The sequence below is a fragment of the Bacillus rossius genome, chromosome 11, assembly GCF_032445375.1.
Source record: "Bacillus rossius redtenbacheri isolate Brsri chromosome 11, Brsri_v3, whole genome shotgun sequence".
Taxonomy (NCBI): domain Eukaryota; kingdom Metazoa; phylum Arthropoda; class Insecta; order Phasmatodea; family Bacillidae; genus Bacillus; species Bacillus rossius.
This window is the reverse complement of record NC_086338.1, coordinates 33,190,836-33,205,757: the sequence shown is the minus strand read 5'-3', so window position 1 is coordinate 33,205,757 and position 14,922 is coordinate 33,190,836. Positions and strand designations below refer to the sequence as shown.

The 14,922-nt window shown below is 42.2% G+C and overlaps 1 protein-coding gene across 11 annotated transcripts in view; it reads right to left on the bottom strand.

The window, feature by feature from the left end:
• The window catches only part of LOC134536789 (protein tramtrack, beta isoform-like), an 84,918-nt gene that overhangs the window by 19,948 nt on the left and 50,048 nt on the right, over positions 1-14,922 (bottom strand). The window lies entirely within an intron of this gene.

The following is a 14,922-nucleotide window of genomic DNA, read 5'->3' as shown; positions in this document are numbered from 1 at the left end:
ACTCTCGAAGGGGGTCTCTCACCCTCTTCCAATGTCGCACTTTCCCTCGCTAGCGGAACTCTCGGAACTGCAGAACTGTTGCGGGACTCGCTCGGAAACAGAACTCATGGTGGGACTCATGTGGCACCTGTCGCTAAACTCTCGCCGAACTCCTGCTGCACTCACTGGTCCTCACCGTAGTGAGACTCTGTCACCTTGAGGCCGGCGTCCCTGCTTAAGTAGACTGTGGCGCCCCTCTAGAACTGATGAGAGCAGCTGTGACGAGTCACGTCATCCCGCGCCGACCCGACGCCCGAAGCGTCGAGAATAGCATTGCTCATTCATGCAGCGGCCTGCGGGATTCCCGAGGCAGCTCAGCGATAGATAACAGCTCCGAGGCAGGATGATGTGCGGGGAGCGGAGGTAGAAGGGTGTTTGCGACGACCCTTGTAATCCGGCCAGGCAGTGGGCTGCACGAGACACTGCGCATGACACCTGTGGCCTGGCAGGGTCGCCAGCCAGCTACGAACCTGGTGCGCATTGCGGTCCTACCTGCGTTCGTAACAATATATATCACCATTTTATGGATATGATAAATGGCGTAATTTTGCATGAATCACTTCCAAACTGATACATAAAATAAAGTAATGGAAAATATCAGTTGAGTTTGTTAATGAGCATAATGCCACTAAGGGGGTAGAAATGGGAAATTTTTTTTTTGAAAAAACATTTGACGCTTGCCCGCCCTCTCTATATTAAATATCACGTTACTTTACATTATAATTAAACCCAAAACGAGTTTTAATAAGTTCAGAAGCAATTCAGGGGAAAAAGGTATTTCGGCAGTAGGCCTACTCACGTAATATGCGGCGAGGAATCTGTGTGACGTCGTAGGTTATAAACAAAGCGACGAACAATAGAATAATTCATTAAAGCAACGAACCATCTTCGCCCTTTATTTTTTACGTTGTTATAACCACACATATTAATGTACTTCAGAATATAATTGTAAATATGAACGAGTTATGTATACAAATGTATATTTTTCTTTCGCCACAGCTGAACATGTACATTGGGACGCCATCTTGTGACCGGCGATCTACCAACTATATTTATATTTTATAAAAGTATATAATTAAGTTGTGAAAGAAAGTTTAAATACTTTTTAATACATAGGATTGAATATATATGTATGTACATATAATTATGCCAGATTTATCTTTTCTTTTTAATTATTAATATCTAGTTTATACTTCCACCACCAGGGCAGGGAAATTTCGGCGAGAGTTATGCGCGCGCATCTCAGCCCTTCCAAAGAGGAGATAGTTCGCCCCTCCCTTCCTTTCTTCGTTCCCGCGCATTTCTCCCTATATAAAGGCGAGGTCATCCACCTGAAAGCCAGTTGATCAGCCCGACGGCCAGTGAGGCTGGAATCCGCCCAATGACCATAGGACGATCATAGGGGGAGCAGCAGAACAACTGGCTATCCGTTTTCTGCAGCTCGCACCCCTCCTTCGCGAGCCAGGCCATCCGAGGACCTATCTCGGCCTAGAGAATTTGTCCCCCCCCCCCCCCCTTCCTTGACGATAGGGTGTACGTGTATAAATTCAGTGTATGTTGTGAAAGCCGACGCAGGCGACCAATTGAACTGTTTGGACATTCAGGTCAATTAAAATTTTCCTTGTAAAGATACCGAAATTTTTCAATGAATAGCCTAGCCCCATCCCTCACCCCTCACAGAGGAAGCTTCAGGTCACCTCCGTGAAGCCTCCGCCGGGGTTATTTCCACCCCTGGTGCGGATACCCGGACCACCACCAACCCTGGAGGAGCTCGTCCGACGCCAGAACTGCCCGGATCTGCGCTACGGCTTCCCTCTGCCGAGGGGACTCTGCAAACTCTTGCAGACCGCCCTTCCAAGTATCAGCACAACCACCATCAAGAGGCAAGAAGGGGAAGAGCTCAACCAGCATCAGCTCCATCACCTCTTACGCCCCTATCACCTCATTCCACCTCCGCTCTCACCCATACCCAGCCCTCCGAGGACACATGCTCCTGAACAGACCACCAGCCCCCTCGAACCTCCTTCGAGAGACCAGGAACCCAGCCAGAGACGCATACGAAGTATCCTGCGTCTCTATCGGCACTTCCCGGCTCCCCTGTCACACATCGCCGGCTCTCCACAGCATCCAGGAATGAAGCAGACCAGGACATCCAGGGATCTTCCAACAGCCCTCTCCAATACCGTTCCAGCCCGGAGACGGACGCGTCCGCAACCCTTGCGCCGCCCCTCCAAGAAGACTGCCCAACCATAATCATCCGTGCATCCAGCCAACTGCGAATCCTGCCGCAAAACCAGCTTGACCTTCTCTACAGGATACCTGGCTCTCACCCAAGAGGGCTCGGTGCGAGAAGAGAAGAGACGTAGCAACATAAATATTGCTATTAATCCCATAACATGACGAATATCGCATCCTTTTGAATATATTATAACTCAAAGGAGTCATAACAAATTTTTTGTCTCAATACATTTTTGATAAAATCAACCATAACTGCAAGGGGTGGAAAAAACAAGGGTTGGAGAACAAAAATATTTATAACCCCCTTACTAGGTTATCAAATTCATTCAGATTGTCGTAAAGCTTCTAATTTTTGTCTAAATCTTTTGTCTGAAACAATATCTGATAAAATGAACCATTACAGCAAGGGGATGAAAAAAAAGAGGTTAAAAATGAAAAAAAAAAAAAAAAAAAAAAATCAAAATTCCTCACCAAATACACTATCAAATACATTTTTATTTATTTTAAAACCTTAAAATACTATCTACAATCTTCATTTGAAATCATTTTTTATATGACTAACAATTATAGCAAGTGGTGGAAAAAAAAAAAAAAAACAAGGCTTGAAAGACAAAAAAATTCACAACTCCATTGGTAGGCACACTATTGAATCCATTAAAATTGTTTGTAAATCTTCCAATTTTTGTCTAATGCTTTTATCTAAGGTATATTTTTATGTAACCAACCAGTACTGCAATGGCTGAAAGACAAAAATAATCATACATTTTTTATTAGGTGGATTATCAAATCCATTATAATTTATTGTAATAACCTAAATATTATCTTACACTATTGGCTGAAACAATTTTCAATGAGACAAACTATTACAGTATATAAAAATTAAAAATATTTATATTCACTATCAAATTAGTTTGAATTTATTTTCAAGCGTATTGATATTATCTTAAGCCTTGGTCCAAAGCAAATTATTATACACCCACATATTAGTGCAACAGGTTTAAAAAGGTGTTTGATGATCAAAAAAATTCAATATTACCTTGGTAGGCATAATATGAAACATCATTCTAAGCTAGTCAATGCTTGATGCATTCGGTTAAAGACATTCAAAAAATTTTCATTGCATGGAATATGAAAAAATGTACATTCAGTTTTTAAAATGTTCCAGAAGTATATAGAAGCTAACAGAACAATTCCAGAATAAGTAGGTACTTCGAAATCTATCTACGTCTGTAGGCTGTGCCGAAAGGGAGATTTTTTCCTTGTAGACATAAACATATGTTTTATTATTATTTATTTTAATCAAATTTAAGGGTTTAGCACACCACAGAATCAAAATACTTCTGAAAAAAGAAAAATTATAGTAAATATGATTTTAACAGCTAACATATAAATATACTCACTGGCATCTGTTTTGAATATTTTTGAATGCATTATTTCAAATACAGACAGAAACAAAAGAAACTGATAGCTATTTCTATTTAAGTGGCCAACTACTGCGTAAACCGGGTAACTAGTATGTTGAATTTGTGTTCAAATGAAATTTCTGCAAAATGCAAAATGATCAGTGATCTGTGCAAATCCAATTTGCAACAAATTACGCATTTGCCTCACTAACTATATCTCATAGCTTTAGTCGCATGAAGTCGGTTTAAACTTAAACAGCTGTAACGCCCCTCGTGCCTCAAAATTAAATTATTTTAAATTAATTAAAAAGAGCCTTGGAAACTTAATGGGTAAGAATAATAAGAAAAATAAAGTTATTGACCAGAGGTGGCACGAGGTGCAGAACAAGACAATTTGGAACTCCCTGACACAAGCAACTTGGGAGCTGTTGGATCGTTTAAGGGAAGAAGGTATATCATCAATAAATTAACACTACACAAGTAGCTTAGTCTATAGGTTCCCTGTTTTATTTAAAAATGTAAATAATGAATTCTGTTTTCCATTTGATTTGGCATTTGTAAGTTTCCCATTTAATGATATTAACAATATATTTAAGTTTTTTGAGAATGGGCCGGCCCGATATTATTATAACAACACATACTCAACTTTAACAACAAACAATTACATAAACAAAAATTTATAAGTATCACACCAAAATTTGATTCGTCCAATGATTACATCGATAATTAGTTTTATTCATTCTACATGTTCTTGAGGAAAGCACTGTTCGCTGGTAGGCTATTCATTCGATTAATGTAGTTCGTAGCAAGAAAAGGGGGGGGGGGGGGGGGGTGTTGATTTTACATTACCACCCGGGTCTTCAAAAGATAACGTCGGGTCGCGGAAACATCTCTTCTAACGTGTGACCCGCAGTGGAGGTGCAGGACCACGAGCTGGAAGCAATTTGCCTCTCCAGCACTTCGACTCTGTCTGAAACCCAAGTCAAATTCAAAACGAATTAGACCTGCTTCCAGACAGTCATACACCGTCGGCGCAAAAGGCCAACAAACGGGAATGTGGGGGAAAAGGCCGGATTACTCACCAAACAGGGTGTAGAGTTCGGAGCTCACTAGGTGTCTCGCGCCGACATCAGGATGCCGCGGACCGAGAAGTCGCGGATGCGCGAACAAAACCACAAATTTAGAAAAAAAATAAAAAAAAATATTAAAACTTTAAAATTAGAGACATGACTTGAACTAATTACTACTACTGACCGACGCCTGAACAAATGGGATCACATCCCTTAGAGCAACTGACTACATCTCTTCTGCACACGAATTAGCAATTCCCGCGAAAAGCCTCATAGCGCAGAGGACGCCGAGAAGACGTGGTCAGTAGCCGAGGTCAGAGGACTGAGTGCCGCAATGGCGGACAAAGCTCCTAATTAAATCGGGCGGTGAGGCCCTAGGTCAAAGGAGGGGGAAGGTTCGGTTCTAGGCCGAAAATTTCCGAAGGTGCCCGAGTGGTTGTACGCACGACTTCAGTAGTTCGCGCCAAAGAGCGACTGCTGCGGTCTCTACCGGCAGGTACAGGAAGCAACAAACAATCGACTTCTACAGGTCGCGAGGATGAAGCATAGGGCCATAAGGCGTAGCGGCGCTGTGCTCTGGCGACGTAAAGGGGAACGAACGGAGGTGGTGAACTGACTCGCCGCCAGGTGTCACGAGCGTAGTCTCAGCTCGCTGGCCACCATGGGTGAAGTTGCTTTTTTCTGCCGCTAGGTGTCGCGGAGGTCTCTTTAGGACCAGGGAGAAGGTCCTTGAAATAGGCCATCGTCTTGGCTAAGTTCATGTCAGGTCACTGCTCCTGGATTTCTCAGAACTAAGGGGGAAGGGTGGGGGAAACAAAAGGCGCAACGAAGCTGGGAACAACCGTCCATGGGATACCCATTCGTGACAAGACTTACTACTCTCAGCAGGTCTCTGAGAAGTAGTAACTTGCAGCCCAGAAGCTGCTCTATGCAGTTTTGGTCATGAAGAGAAATAATATTACAAACTCGGGACGTGACTGCAGGCGAGAGAAATTTTAAGCTGGTTGCCAGCCAAGTATTAGATCTGCAAAATATCATATACATCTCTGGGAAAGGTGCTTCAGACCTCTCGCACAAAGTTTAAACACGAGGCGTACACCGGCCTAACAAAAAGTAAATCGCCCCCTTGTAACCAAATAAAATTAGAAAAATAAAATTTCCAAAATTAATTTAAAATTATAGTAAAAATTTAAAAGGGTGTCGAAATGCCTAATTTCCGGCACATACTCCCCCACTGAAAGGTGGAGCCAGGGTAAGCAACCAACACTGAAGATGAAATGATTGAAATCTGGCATACTTACCCTGTACCAGAATCGACTTAGTTAAACTACTTACAATACCTGATGAACTTACTAGGTAACATGACCATACAAAACAACTTTAAAAACTAAGTGACATGATCATTGATTGTTTACACATAACTTTAGAACTAGGTATCATCATTCTCTTACGATCTAAGTTACATATTTATCTTATGTACTAATTTACATCTCTCTTATATGTTAAGTTGGATTTTACATGCTAAGTGGATCTTATGGGCTAAATGTTCTTATGTATTAAGTGCTCTTATGTACTAAGTGTATTTTACAGACTAAGTGGCGCCACTTATAAATAATATCTTATCCTACAACATTCTTAATACTAAACATCTGAAATGTAAACACTCTTACGAACTAGTACCATGGATTTATTTATTACTTATAAATAGAACCTAGGATTTTTATATCTGTCAACACTGCGTGTTGCAGATGGCATGCCGAAGCTTTGTTTAAGACTCCTCGAATAGGAGTAGAGAGCTGCACCTAATTTAAGTTGGGGTGCACCTTCTTTAGATGTGAAATGTGCGCGCGCGTTATGTACGCACCAGAACTTGGGTCGGCTAGTGAGACCATTACTGGGGTTAGAAAGCGCTGGATTTGCCACGGGCCATTCCAGCGATAAGCAAGTTTGGCTGATCGCTTGTTGATCGCCTTACTTAGTGGGTGTGATCTGCACAACACCATATCACCTACCCTATATGGATTAGGCGAACGTTTCTTATTGTATCTCTGCCTGCTTGCCGCATGGACTAAGTTCAGGTTATGCTGAGCTCTTCTCCAGACCTCTTTTATGTTGCGAGGATTATCTGGGAGAAGCTCTTGTAGTGACCAGAGATTAGAAGGTGGATTATTGGGTTTATACATGAACATGATTTCAAATGGTGTGGTTTTGTGTCCCTCATGTCGGGCATAGTTGAAAGCCATTTGTAACCAGACCAAATTAGTATCCTATTTATCCTGCGAGTTCGCATGATATGCTATTAAAGCGGATCGGAGGTTCCTATTGAAACGCTCCACATGTGAAGGCTGTGGATAATAGGGAGAAGTGGTTACATGTTGAATACCATGGGAAAAGCACATATTCTTGAAAAGTCTGGATGTAAATAGTGATGCGTTATCTGACACAATTATTGAAGGTAAGCCTGATATTTTAAAAATGTTATTTTGCAATGCTTGTATTGTGGTTTCTGCGGTGGCTCGCCGGAGGGGAACGAGCCATACAAATTTAGAAAATGCATCAATAGCTACGAGAAGCATGGTGTGTCCAGTTTTAGAACGGGGGAAGGGGCCAACAAAATCTATAAATAATTTTTGCATAGGCCTTTCGGCCACATCTGATGTTAAAAATCCAAACTGTGTTTTCTGTGCTGGTTTACTCAAGGTGCATAATTTACATAATTTTACTTTCTCAGCAATGTCTTTATGCATTCCATCCCAAATAAAATGGCGGTGCATGCCGTCAATTGTTTTGTATGTGCCTAGGTGTGCTCCAATGGGTGAGCTGTGGTAATATTTAAAAACCATGTTTCTTAAATTCTGAGGAAGAGCTATTCTGTAAGTTTTGCATTGTGCTGTTCGTCGATACAGGAGACCTTTTGAAATCTTGCAGAATTTTGGCGGTGTACCTGATTTTATTTGCTGAATAATATCTGAAATGTAAGGATCTAAATTTTGGTGACACTGTAAGTCTGAAAACGCTAAAGGGAAATCCGTGAGTAGAGTATTACATGAAACTGGTGGTTCCTCCTGAAGATTAGGTTTGGAGGGATTCTCGAACATTCGAAAAAGAGCATCTGCAACAATATTCTGCGTACCTCTGATATGTTGAATAGTGAATTTAAGTGAGGAAATTTTTGCTATCCACCTGCTTAGTTTTCCTAGTTGCTTGGGGTGAGCCAAAAGCCAAGCAAGAGCCTGATTGTCGGTCTCTAATAAAAATTCTCTGTGTTCAAGGTATTGCCGAAACTTGTCGATTCCGAATACAACTGCTAGGCACTCGAGTTCATAAACTGAGGACGATTTTTTCTCTTGATGAGTTAGGGTGCGAGAGGCGAAAGCTATTGGTTGCCTGGGGCCATCAAACTCTTGTGATAGTACTGCGCCCATGGCGACACTCGATGCATCTGTCTGTAGTATGAATGGTTTAGTGAAATCCGCCATTCGAAGAACAGGTGGGCTGGCTATAGCTTGTTTCAAATAACTAAAAGCTTTGTCTTGTTCAGGACCCCAATTGAACGATGTGTTTTTCTTCCGAAGAGCATTTAAAGGGGCTGCATGTTCTGCAAAATTTGGGATGAATTTGGCATAGAAATTAGCCATTCCAATAAATTTAGAAATTCCTTTTGGATCTTTTGGAGGTTGGAAATCTGCGATGGCTTGAGTGCGGCTTGGGTCAATTGTTACTCCTCTACTGGAAATTATGTGTCCTAGGAAAGAAATTTCAGAAACTGCGAATTTAACCTTCTTTGTGTTTACTGTCAGTCCTGCTTTACGCAGCCGTGTGAGAACTTCAGACAAATGAGCTAGGTGGTCTTCAAAAGATTCGGAATACACAACGTCATCCAGGTAATTAAATACAAATTTAAATTTTAAATCGCCAAAAACTTGGTCTAAGAGGCGAGTCAGTACCTGTGCGCCTGTGGCTAGTCCAAATGGAACTACTTTATATTGATACAAATTCCAGGGCACGCAAAAGCCGGTGATGTGTTTTGATTTTGGTGTTAATGGTATTTGATGGTAAGCCGAATTAAGATCCAAAACGCTGAAATATTTGGCTTTGCTAAACCAATGGCAAGCTGAATTCAAATCAGGTAATGGTACCATTTCTATGTCTATTTGTTTGTTAATTTTTCGAAAATCCACAACTAAGCGGTGACCTTGACCTTTGGGGACCAAAAATGCTGGAGAGGAAAAACTGGAAGTCGATGGTTCAATTACATCCTTGTCCAATAGGTCTTGTATGTGTTCGCGCATGATTTCCATTTTGGGACCCAATAATTGATATGGGTGACATCTGACTGGGGATTTATCCAAAAGTTTTATATCATATTGCACTAAGTGAGTGCGACCTAGTTTCTTTGTCAAGACATCTGGGAAGTTATGGCATAGATTTTCCACTGCTTTTCTTTGCGATTTGTGGAGGTGTGTCAGGGATAACTCACATTCATCCTCAGCTTCGGTATGTGTTGCATTTACATTACTCTGATGCTGGATTTGAGGTGAAACAAATGGGATAACAACAGATTTATTAAATTTGAACATGAAATTTCTTGCTTGCTGATCAATTACTCAGCCTGTTTTAGAAATGAAATCCGATCCAAAAATTAGATCAGTAGCTAAATCCTGTGAAACTAAAAATGGAAACATCCAGGTAAATAAATCAATTATAACTTTAATGACGACTACTTGGTTAACCTTTAGTGGTTGTTCTGATGCGGTGAAACATTGTATTTTTACTGGTTTAGTTTCCTGAACCAATTTCTCCTTTTGTAAAACATGAAAAAGATTTGCTGAAATAAAACTTCGGACTGAGCCTGTATCAATCAGTCCTGGAATTTTGTGTTTACCAATTAAAGTGCTCGCATAAGGTAATACTGTTGGTATACCTGCGAAGATATTATGACATGTCCTCTTGCCTGAATTGTTAGGATTTATGCAATTTTCGCAATGTGTCCTAGGGTCGGTAGAATTTTTTACCTTATTTGAGTTTGTGTACATTTTTCGTTTTTTCCTTCTACGAGACTTGTTTGATTTTTGTGACCTATTTGAATTTTTTGTGTATTTTTGTTTTTGTATGTCGTGACTAATCTTTGGGTGGTAATTAAATCTGTTATTGTATCTACTAGGTGCATGTGGAGTAGTGACTGTATTGCAGAAATTATCTGAGGATGATTTTTGTTTGGGTGGCACAGAAGGATTGCTTTCTGGCCACCTTGTTACTCGTTTTTTTGGTTGTTGTTGTTGTTGTTGTTGTTGGGATTGTTGTTGTAATAAGTTTTCTGTCTGTACTTAGTGCGGCATTGTTCAATCACATGCCCGGTTCTTTTACAAAATTTACAAAATGGCATCTGTTGCTGGTTCTGATTATATCCACTCTGATGGTGACTGTAATCATTTTGTTTTGTTTTGTGAATTGTGTTCATGTTTTCTTTTCTCTGTTGAGGTTGTGATACTGACAGAATGGGGTGTCGATCAAGGGAACTCGGGTAACGATTCCTTTGGTAGTCGGCGAATTCTACATTAGTGGCATGTATACACAAACGGTCCAGCTCCGCAAATGTATGTGGTCTGCTCTGAAAAACTGCTCGCGATCGCTCTGCAGGGCTAATTCCATCTAGGATATTGGAAACGATTTCGCACTCTGAGGTGCCTAATCGAAGGACTCGAGTGGCTTCCTTAATGTCAGCAATGTATTTGCTTAGTGGTTTGTCTTTCTGTTGAAGTCTGTTGTACCAATCTAGTCGCAGGTTTGTGAGCATGCGCGCTGGAATAAAAAAATCTAATATTTCAGCATGGTACTGATCAAAGGTTAGGTTATTTTCTATTGCCAATGAGGTTCGTTCGCTGAGAGGTGGGTGAGTAAGGGGAAAAACTATCTCAAACAGTTCTTTGTCTGGTAGGTTGCATTTTTGGTGTAGTTTCAGTAACTGTCGCAAAAACTCAATCAGTTTTTTAGGATCCAATCCATTAGTTTCCGGGAGATTGGTGAGTAGCCTTTCTGCTGGGTGGGCGATTTTATTGTAGAAGTGGGTTGTTTGACCTTGGCCCGGTGGTGGTGGGGGGTGATTTGGTGCAGGATTAGGGTTGTGTGGAGGGAGGGGTGCTGCAGGTGCCAGAGGGAGGTACGAGGTTGAAGGGCTGACTTGGGGAATTTGTGGGTCTGGTTGGGGAATGGCTGTCATGGCGGTGGACTGTGCAAGAGAAGTCGCGGTGCTACACGCACTTACCTGAGGTAGGGGTGAGATTTGCGTGCCAACGGCCGCAGATGGAGTGTGGAGTTCTGGGGTGGTCTGGAAGGATGAGAATGCTGACTGGAACTGGAGGTATGGGTTAAACATTCCCGCCATGTTTGGTGGGAGGTACATTGGTTGGGTGAGGTGAGAGGGGTGCGCAATGACTTCTGGAATAGGCCGAGTGTAGGTGACCTTGGTGACTGGCTGGGGTACCGGCCTCGCGATAGAGGCGGAGGGAAACCATATGTGGGTGGATGGGTGGCCAATCGTAGTGATTGCAGGAAACGAGATTGATGTAAAGGAAACAGGTGGCGGCGATGAAGGCGGAGGCGGGGGCGATACTGGTAATGGAGATACCAGAGTGACCTTTGTCTGTAGTCCCGGTATTTCTGTCGATGTTGCTTCAGGCTGTGTACTTGTACCAGGCATTTGTTCCTGAGGGATGGGAATTACGTCAGTAATGCTCTCGAAGAGTGGGTCCTGTATGGTGATGAGTTATGCACTCAACTTATGTGTGAGGTCAGGTATTTGTTATCGGCATTTGTCAATTTCTTTGGTGTAGACACCATTCAATTTACCTCCTGATAAAATGGACAGGTTGTGGAATCTAGTGGCAACGTGGTTAAGTCGTGTGATGATTCTTAATATGTTCGTTTTGTTTGTTTCGTTGTGCACATCATTAGCATAAGCGCTTATGTCTTGGAATTTACCACAGACAATATTGAACTCCTCTAGCGGGTCCAAATGTACATTCCAGGCAACTGGCTGTACTTGTTTCTGGCAAACGGCTCTGAGTCGTTTCCTGAGCTCTTGGACATCTCCTGAGGTAGGTTGTCCCCGGAGTGTGAGCTCATAAATTATCTCGTCCTTAAGGAGATACTCCGGAGTGATTATGTTTAACTTATTTTAAAAACTTTTACTCTAGGTTGACATGCAATGCACCAAACACTCTTAACTTAAACTTAAATTGACACTTAAACTATTTGGTTGCGCCCTGACTCTGCATAATCAGTGGGTCGCGTACTTATAATATTTTGCATTCCCGCTGACGGAAAGGGAAATGTCCTCCCAGGTGAAGGACGGGGTGAAGAGGGGGGAGTAGAAGGCTGCGTGCTATCACGCACGCGTGGCAAGATTACAGCTGTCAACAGACGCCGTGGCCCTCGGCCATCGGGCGAGGAGAAAGGGGGGAGGGGTGTCTGTGACCTTGTGTATGTCACGTCTCAGGACGCGCCGCGGGAGGGACAGCTGTGGGCCGCTGTGCGACGTCTCGCGCTGCACGCTAACTAAGTCCGCACGGGACTTTAAAACTCAATATAAATTTTAAAATTTTAAGCTCAATATAATTACAGGGTGTACCAGCGATCAGTTTACAATATTAAAAATACAAAATATCTATCACAAACAGTTAATTAAAATTTTTTTATAATATTTCTTTATTTCTTTTAGGTATGCCTACTCGATTTGGGTATGCCTAAAGACCAAACCATGCTCTGCTACCAATTGTAATGCCCCTCGTGCCTCAAAATTAAATTATTTTAAATTAATTAAAAAGAGCCTTGGAAACTTAATGGGTAAGAATAATAAGAAAAATTAAGTTATTGACCAGAGGTGGCACGAGGTGGAGAACAAGACAATTTGGAACTCCCTGACACAAGCAACTTGGGAGCTGTTGGATCGTTTAAGGGAAGAAGGTATATCATCAATAAATTAACACTACACAAGTAGCTTAGTCTATAGGTTCCCTGTTTTATTTAAAAATGTAAATAATGAATTCTGTTTTCCATTTGATTTGGCATTTGTAAGTTTCCCATTTAATGATATTAACAATATATTTAAGTTTTTCGAGAATGGGCCGGCCCGATATTATTATAACAACACATACTCAACTTTAACAACAAACAATTACATAAACAAAAATTTATAAGTATCACACCAAAATTTGATTCGTCCAATGATTACATCGATAATTAGTTTTATTCATTCTACATGTTCTTGAGGAAAGCACTGTTCGCTGGTAGGCTATTCATTCGATTAATGTAGTTCGTAGCAAGAAAAGGGGGGGGGGGGGGGTGTTGATTTTACATTACCACCCGGGTCTTCAAAAGATAACGTCGGGTCGCGGAAACATCTCTTCTAACGTGACCCGCAGTGGAGGTGCAGGACCACGAGCTGGAAGCAATTTGCCTCTCCAGCACTTCGACCCTGTCTGAAACCCAAGTCAAATTCAAAACGAATTAGACCTGCTTCCAGACAGTCATACACCGTCGGCGCAAAAGGCCAACAAACGGGAATGTGGGGGAAAAGGCCGGATTACTCACCAAACAGGGTGTAGAGTTCGGAGCTCACTAGGTGTCTCGCGCCGACATCAGGATGCCGCGGACCGAGAAGTCGCGGATGCGCGAACAAAACCACAAATTTAGAAAAAAATAAAAAAAATACTAAAACTTTAAAATTAAAGACATGACTTGAACTAATTACTACTACTGACCGACGCCTGAACAAATGGGATCACATCCCTTAGAGCAACTGACTACATCTCTTCTGCACACGAATTAGCAATTCCCGCGAAAAGCCTCATAGCGCAGAGGACGCCGAGAAGACGTGGTCAGTAGCCGAGGTCAGAGGACTGAGTGCCGCAATGGCGGACAAAGCTCCTAATTAAATCGGGCGGTGAGGCCCTAGGTCAAAGGAGGGGGAAGGTTCGGTTCTAGGCCGAAAATTTCCGAAGGTGCCCGAGTGGTTGTACGCACGACTTCAGTAGTTCGCGCCAAAGAGCGACTGCTGCGGTCTCTACCGGCAGGTACAGGAAGCAACAAACAATCGACTTCTACAGGTCGCGAGGATGAAGCATAGGGCCATAAGGCGTAGCGGCGCTGTGCTCTGGCGACGTAAAGGGGAACGAACGGAGGTGGTGAACTGACTCGCCGCCAGGTGTCACGAGCGTAGTCTCAGCTCGCTGGCCACCATGGGTGAAGTTGCTTTTTTCTGCCGCTAGGTGTCGCGGAGGTCTCTTTAGGACCAGGGAGAAGGTCCTTGAAATAGGCCATCGTCTTGGCTAAGTTCATGTCAGGTCACTGCTCCTGGATTTCTCAGAACTAAGGGGGAAGGGTGGGGGAAACAAAAGGCGCAACGAAGCTGGGAACAACCGTCCATGGGATACCCATTCGTGACAAGACTTACTACTCTCAGCAGGTCTCTGAGAAGTAGCAGCTTGCAGCCCAGAAGCTGCTCTATGCAGTTTTGGTCATGAAGAGAAATAATATTACAAACTCGGGACGTGACTGCAGGCGAGAGAAATTTTAAGCTGGTTGCCAGCCAAGTATTAGATCTGCAAAATATCAGATACGTCTCTGGGAAAGGTGCTTCAGACTACTGGCACAAAGTTTAAACACGAGGCGTACACCGGCCTAACAAAAAGTAAATCGCCCCCTTGTAACCGAATAAAATTAGAAAAATAAAATTTCCAAAATTAATTTAAAATGGTGTCGAAATGCCTAATTTCCGGCACACAGCTCTATTTTTACTGTAGTTCTACTTCAGCATACTGATAGCACTGCAGGCAGTGCTACTACTGCCATATGTGTTACAGGCTGTAGCACAGTTTCACTTCAAAATATTCAATAATTTACTTTAATGATAAAACTAAACAATTAAGTACACAATGAAGGTTAGCAATTGTAACAAACACGCGGCTAAAAACCTCTTGTGTTACGGCTACAAAATATTTCACTTGAAAATATTCAATAACTCACGTGAATGATGAAATTAATTAATAAAGTACATAATGAATGTTCACAATTGTAACAAGCATGGTGACAAAAAAGAGTTTTCCAAATGTCCTAATTCCTACTTTATTCAGTGTTCTGCTACCTTCCCCCCGCCGTCCAATTAAACCCTG